Genomic DNA, 8,010 nt, shown 5'->3' with positions numbered 1-8,010 from the left:
TCCTCTCTATGCCTTTCTTTCTTTTCTTTAGCCTTTCTTTGTTCTGTTCTCCATTTCCCTTTATTCTTTCATTTTCTACTTCTCTTCCCTCAGATAGGCCTGTGGCTCCCTCATTGTATACTAATATGCATTATTCTCTGTCTCAGTGATGAAATCCACAAAATGCATGGAAGAATAAAATAAAGCTAAAGCCTTTACCCGCACAAAACCACAATCTAAGGAAAAGTTGGCACAGTGTGAACCTAATGCATACTTAGGGAAGGGAGAGAGGTCAACAACAGAGCGTGCCCAGTGTAAGTTCCAGGAGCTTTTCTGGAATGACATCAGGTGCCGATAATTCCCTGTCTATACATGCCAGTGCCTCCATGTGGTAGCATCATGTGCAGTGTTTTTGTTTTTTAAAGAGCTATGAAGATCACCAGTTATAGGTGAGAAAGCTGCAATCCGCGACACTGGTTTCCAGAGTCTGGTGGAGGTGGCTATTGAACTTGTGTATGAGTCGCTTCTGTTTTAAGACAAGAGGTATTGGTGAGGATACCCAGAGAGTGCAGAGGAATGAGGGAAAGTGAGGTGGCAGTCCCCACCAGGAGCTCGACATCTACATTTTCAGTGATTCCTCATTCCTTACTTTACAACTATTGTAAAGTAAATGTTGTGTTCTGTCTACTACCGTATAGCACTATCTACTACCATATAGCAAACCACCCCAACAGTAGCTTAAAGATATAACCATCTTTTATTTTGCCCTGAAATCTTGGAGCTGCCTGAGCTTGGCTAGGCAGTTCTTACTTGGGAGGGTCTGTCTTATAGTTGTAGCCAGGGAGTAGCTGGGACTGAATTCATCCTTAAAGCTTCTTCAGTACATGTCTGGAGCTTGGGCTGCAAAGACACAGAGAGCCAGGACTCTTGGGCGTCTCACCTGTTGTCTGACATCTCTCCAGGGTAGCCAGGGATCTCACACAAGCAGCAGAAGGCTCCCAAAGCAGGTATCCCGAGAGAGACCAGCAGAAGCCAAAGGTCTTTCCTAAGCCACCCTTGGAAATTTCATAGCATCCTGTTCACTGCATCCTAATTCTTGAAGTCTGTCTCACAGTTTATCTAGGACTTTCAAGGGGAGGAGATCTAGATTTTGCCTTTTGATGGAGGAGTATCAAAGAGTTTGCAGACAGGTTTTAAAACCACCACATGTTGTTAAGCTGTTTTTTTACCACCCAAGGTTCAGGTACTTATCCAGTCCTGCTGTGAAGTATTGCAGTGGTTAAACACAGATGTTGCAGCCAGACTGCTGGGCTCAAGTCCCATATTCGTTGTGTATGAACACTGTGATGTTGCACAACTCACTTAATATTTTGAGAATCAGTTTTCTCATCTGTTCAATGGTGATAATATTCCTGACTCACAATATTGTTGTCAAGATTAAATTAATATATATTAAATACTTAAAATAGAGTCTTACATCTTGTTGGCATTCTACTAGTATTTGCTATTTTTATTTTTATTAGATTCCCATTTTATAGATGAGAAAGCTGAGATGCAGAGAGAGAGAGTACTGATTGGCCTCTGTCACATAACTAGGATTCGAACACAGTCCCAATAGATTCCAAAAATCCTCTCTGAGTTCCTGAGAGCAGCACCTCTTCCCTCCTATACAGAGCTGCTCCCAACTTTAACATCCCTGTAAGTCTAGAATTTGGAATTTATAGGCCCCCAGGCCTTGGAAGAATGGCTCCCAGGAGCTAAACTCTGGACTTGTGACCCACCTTCACCCTAACCATTTAAGTCCAGTCACAAAGAACATGGATGGGGAAAGCAAGGTCCCTACTCTGGCCTTCTATGCACATTTCTGACCCTTAGGGGTTAAAAGGGTAGAGATGTAAAAGGAGATGGCCCCAAAATACAGAAACAGTACCTAATAACATTTGCAGGCACAGGAAACAATACTGGATCTGACTTCAAAAGGCAGTTTTCTGAGACTCTAAGTTTTGGTTACTGTCTCTGTAAAGAGAACTGTACTGTGCACCACATGGTTTTTACCAGGATCGTGTGAGAGCCTAAGGGAGAAAGTCCCTGGTAAACTACTGGATCCTGGCCACCTGTCAGTCATGAATTCAGCCCAGCAGAGAGCAAGGTGATAGCCTTGGACAACTGCCCTGCTTAAGCTGGGACATGGTCAGAGCAGCCCTGCTGTGGGGAGAGGGCTGTCCTTTGGGCTGTCGAAGCCTGGGCTGGTGTCCAGTCATGGTTTCAGATTGCCCACGGGCCTCTTTGACAGGCATGCACTGTCTGGAGCTTGGCCGGCACATTCGAAAACACACAGATATGAATGCATGCAGTCTGCACACTGAAACGTGTCTCCCACATGCATCTACACACACATAAACACACACACTGTCTTTGTCTGATGTCCACCCAATGCAGAGGTGCTTCAGATAAACACCTGTTGCCTCCTAGGCCAAGATGAGGGCATGGAATGCCCCCACCCTACCCTCTGAGAGCCCAGCATTGCCTGAGGTCCCTGAGGCCCCTGCGGGAGGACAGACCATCTTCTTTTGGCTTCTCGAATGCACAGCTTCTTCTCAGCATCCACTGCCATGCAGCCTCCAGCCCCCATAGCCACAGGAGCCCAGCTCCTGGGTACGCTGCCATGTACTTAAACAGCCTCTCCTTGATCCGTTGTAATCTCCTGGCTTTTCCTCCTCTTTTCCTTTTTATGCTTCTTCAGCTCCTCCTTTTCATCCTCTGCCACTGTCTCTCCATGGAAGTAGGTGGGTAGAGGGTCTCTGGAGTCTGGGGCACAAGCAAACCTCTGAGCTGAAGGAGCGTCCTGCTTCCCAATTCCAAATCCTGAGAAGATAAACTGAAACACCAGAAAGCACAAAGCACAGTAGCTTAAAGGCAGCAACTTGGAGCGGGTGGCCTGACCTGGCTCCCTAGCCTCACACAGGAGGACGGCCAGAGTGGGTGGGGCTCCCAGACATACACCCAGAGTGCTGCCTGTTCTCTGCCAGGAGGAATATTCTCCCTGAGTGAGACTCTACTCCCTCTAGCAGGCACAAAGCTCAGGCTTTGCCATGGGGTGAGAGTGTAGGGTGTGGGCTGGATAGAGAGCTGATGATGTCCCTGTCCACAGAGGCATATGCATGGCCCAGAGCTGCAGGATCCTGCCTGGGGGAGTCTGAAGCCCACCACCAAGTAACATTTCAGGGTTTTCAAATCAAGTCAATCCTATGGGTTAGCTAGGGCAAGGACCACCATGCCATTTGTTAGATAAGGAAATTGAGACATAGGACTCAGAAGATTCACTACAAAGTCTTGCACCATGAGGTGGGGGATGAATGACCATTGACTCATCACCAAACTACTCTCTACACTAACTTCATGGCAATTCCTTGAGCTCTTCTCCTTTACATCCTGGGAAGTCTGCTCGTCAAGGGGCTCCTAGGGATAGAAGAGGGGATCACATTTGGTGGCTCTTGGCTCTTCCTGAGGCCATGCCTGTAAGCCACTTTAAAGGCTCTGTTGACTTTAGCATTAATGAAATGAGCTCTCCCATGCAGGGCATATGTGTTAGTCTGCTCTCACACTGCTATAAAGACATACCAAGACTGGGCAATTTATACAGGAAAGAGGTTTCACTGACTCACAGTTCGGTATGACTGAGGAGGCCCCAGGAAACTTACAATCATGGCAGAAGGGGAAGGGGAAATAAGCACTTTCTTCACCAGGTGACAGGACAGAGAAGAGCAAAGGAGGAACTTCTAAACACTTATAAAACCATCAGATCTCGTGAGAACTCACTGACTCTCATGAGAACAGCATGGGGGGAAACTGTCCCCATGATCCAATTACCTCCCTCCCTCGACACTTGGGGATTACAAATCGGGATGAGATTTGGGTGGGGACACAGAGCCAAACCATATCAGCTTGTGTTTTCTTTCCACCAGGTGCTTTTGCATTCCTTATCCACTTGGTCCTACCACACTCTTGTGGAATTGGTTCTATTATTATTGCTTTACTTACTATTATTTCTACAGTGCTTCAATAAAAGAAGGCTCATTGAGTTTTGGGAAACTTCTCAGAGTCCTAAGAGAAGTATGTGTCTGAGTTGGGCATTGAATGATGGCCCAAAGAGGATGAACCCCTGCACGTCCAACACACACACACACATGATGTACTTTGGTCACTCCTTGGCTTACAAGCCAATAGATCTCTCTTTAGATTTCCAGAATTTTAGAAGCTGAATTTTGTCCACAGTTGAGTCATGGCTAGCTCCCATGAAGCCACATCATTTAGGTCATGGGACTTGAAAGGCCAGGAAAAGCCACCAGTAGCCACCATCCTGCCCCTACAGCACACTTCCGCACATGCACACACAGACACAACCACACACACACATACATCCAACATATACTTGCTCTGGACAGGTAGAAAGTCTCTTAGCTCTCTGCTGTCTTTTTCTGTTCTAGGGAATTTGGGCCTAATGAAATGGATGCATGCATGAGGAAGGCCAGAGTGTGGGGTAAGAGTAGAAACCTCTGGGAAAAGGATAATACCATATCAGCTTGGGATTTCCTAGGAATAGCTGGTAGGGGCTTTGGATGTGAACGTGAATCATGTTTCTGTTGCTCAGAACCCACTGTAGTCCCTGCAGGAGTCTCCAGAAGTTGCCTTTAAGTTCCCTGAGCTCCCCTCTCATGTGCTGAAACTGTAGAAACTCTTTTAACCTCAGACAATAGAGGGAATTCTCCTTATAAGATCCCTGGTCAATCATTATCCAGTCCCTGTTTAAACCCTTCTAGTAACGGGGCTTTCCCTGCCTCATCTCTGACCTATGTATGAGTAGGCATGCATGATGAATGACTACCAGCTGTTTCTCTGAACTTCTCATTCTGAGACACAAGGGGAATCCCCTCCAAAGTTCCCTCTGTCCAAAATTCTCTCCCAGGAGCCTCCTTCAGTTATGAGACATCCCACCAAGACACAGTTATAGCTTCACAGGGCTACCTCAATGTGCAAGGGAAGGACTGCAGAGTAAGGAGAAAGAAGAGAGGGGAGGGGAAGGAAGAGGAAGCAGACCTGCCTCCCTGTCCCTCGATGTCTTTTGCAGCTGGAACTTGTTGGGGGTGTGGAGGGTGGGAGGTTCTGCCACAGAACGAGATTTTGCAGCCTCACATGATAATGAGCAAAGATGGATCATCTCCAAGTAGATCACCCCTGCCCACAGGTTCTTCTGGGAAGTGGTACAGTGCAGTGGCTGAGGGTGGGCTTGGGAATCACATGACCCTGGCTTGGAAATCCAGCCTTGCTGCTTACTTAGTTCTACAAATTCTCTGAACCTCAGTTGACTTCTTTGACACACAGAAATAATAATACTACATTATGCAGTCGTTGAGGATTAAATAAGATAATTAATGTAAAGTGCCAGGCACATGTTTTGAATGTAGAAGGTGCTCCATACGTAGTAATTATTATTATTAAGCCCAGAAAGCTCTGTCATTCGGAATAAAAGACTAATAATAATGATAATAGCTACATGCACTGGCTCACACCTGTAATCCCAGCACTTTGGGAGGCTGAGGCAGGAGGATCACTTGAGGCTAGGAGGTCAGGATCAGCTTGGGAAACATGGTGAGAGCCTGTCTCTATAAAAAATAAAAAAATTAGCTGGGGGTGGTGGCACATGCCTGTGGTCCCAGCTATTCGGGAGGTTGGTGTGGGAAGATCACTTGAGCGGGGGAGGTCAAGGCTGCAGTTAGGGATGATTGTGCCACTGCACTCCAGCCTTGGCAACAGAGCAAGACTCTGTCTCAAGTAATAATAATTAATACTACTAATAATAGCAGCTAACAATTACAAGATGATTTACCAGGTCTTCTTCTAAGAATTGTATCTATTAACTAATTCTAATTCTAACAACAACCTTGTGAGGCCACTACTATTATTTCTCTCATTTTACAGATGGAAAAGCTGAGGTGTAGAGAGCTTTTAAAAACCTGCCCAACTCTATACAATGGGTGGACGGGTACGGTGGACCCTATGTACAGCTGGGCAATGTTGGAAAATCCCTTCCTCTCTCTGGGTCTTAGTGACTACTTCTGTAAAGTGGGGGAATTGATCTATTAATACTTCCTGGGTTATCATGAGTATTAACTAAAATGGTGGGTAAAAATGGTCAGGCATAATGTCTGGTGTCTAGTACCATTCAGTCTTAAAGAGGAAGACCATTCCAACACATGCTACCACATGGATAACACCTGAGGACATTATGCCCAGCAAAATGGGCCAGTCGCAAATGAACAAATCCTGTGTGACTCCACTTGCATGAGGCAGCTACAGCAGTCAAATCTGTAGAGACAGAAAGCAGAATGGTGGGTGCCAGGGGCAAAACCGGGAGTTGTTTGACAGTCACAGGATTTCAGTTTTGCAAGATGAAAAAGTTCTGAACACCTGTCTCACAACAAGATGGATATACTTAACACTACTGAACTGCACACTTAAAAATGGTTAAATGGTACATTTTATGTTATGTGTATTTTACCATAATTTAAAAAATATATATGTATCATCTCACTTTTAAAAAATGTGATCGTATTTAGATATATGGCTACGGACATTTATACACGCATGAAAAGAATCCAAACATAAAGTATTTACTCTGAAGTGCGGACAGAGCTTTTTGTGTGAATGGGAATACAGGTGATTTTCATGTTACATTTTTCATATTTCAATTTTCTATGTTTTCTTTAATAAGCATGTTATTTTGTCATAAAAGTAAAGTCATAGAGAATAAGAGATTTTAAAAAATAAATTAAAAATATATATATATATTTTTCCCACACAAGTAGTGTTAGGAGTTTGTTATGGTCTGAACACCTGTGTACCCCCAAATTCCCAAATACATGTGTTGAAATCCCAGCCTCTAAACTGATGATACTGGGGCAGAGCCTTGGGAGGTGATCGTGAGCCTCTCAGATCATGCAGGCAGAGCCTTCCTGAATGGGATAAGGGCCCTTATGAAAGGGATTCCAGGGAACTTGCTCTCCCTCCACTGTTGTGAGACTGCAATGAGAACGTGGCCATCCATCCGCCAGGAAGCAGGCCCTCACCAGACACTGGATCTGCTGGTGCCTTGATCTTGGATTCCCCATCTCCAGAACTGTGAGGAATACAGTTCCTGGGAGCAGGGGAAGGTGATTCTAGAATACAGGATAATTTACAAAAAGAAGTCAGGACTTAGGGCAGTGAACAATCAGAAACCAGATCTGGACAGGAGGAAGACAGGAGCAGCCCTCTTTCAAGCCTCTGGCGCTGCCAGGTTGGTTTAAAACTGGGGGCTGGGCCGGGCACGGTGGCTCATGCCTGTGATCCCAGCACTTTGGGAGGCCGAGGTGGGTGGATCACGAGGTCAGGAGTTCAAGACCAGCCTCGCCAAGATGGTGAAACCCTGTCTCTACCAAAAAAAAAAAAAAAAAAATTAGCCAGGCATGGTGGCACGCACCTGTAATCCCAGCTACTCCGGAGTCTGAGGCAGAGTAAAAAACCTGGAGGGGCGGAGGTTGCAGTGAGCCGGGATCACACCACTGCATTCCATTCTGGGTGACAGAGCAAGACTCCATCTCAAAAAAAAAAAAAAAAAAAAAACCCAGGGGCTGCGGCAGGGGGGAAACTGGAGCTGCAGGAGGAGCTGGAGAGCCAGAATGAGGTTTTCTTTCTGGGCAAGGAAAATAGGACAGCCTTGGGGTTTTGAGGAGAAGGGTTCAAGTGAGGAAGGGACATCTTTAGTCTGCACCACAGAAGCACCAGGCACTTCTGTCCTTGAATCTAGAGAATCCAGAAGGTGGCTTCTGAACCTCCTCAGTACAGTGGGGAGAAAGGTTGTATGTTAACTGGCATTATAGGAGAGGGGCTGGTGCCCTTTGGGGCAACCAGGCACTTATTAGGAGCTGCTGGCATGGAGCCTCACCAGGGCCTTGGTCAGACAGACACAGGCTCCAACTCACGCACTTTCTG

The sequence above is a fragment of the Colobus angolensis genome, unplaced genomic scaffold, assembly GCF_000951035.1.
Source record: "Colobus angolensis palliatus isolate OR3802 unplaced genomic scaffold, Cang.pa_1.0 Scaffold7, whole genome shotgun sequence".
Classification (NCBI taxonomy): Eukaryota; Metazoa; Chordata; class Mammalia; order Primates; family Cercopithecidae; genus Colobus; species Colobus angolensis.
This window is presented reverse-complemented; position numbering follows the sequence as displayed.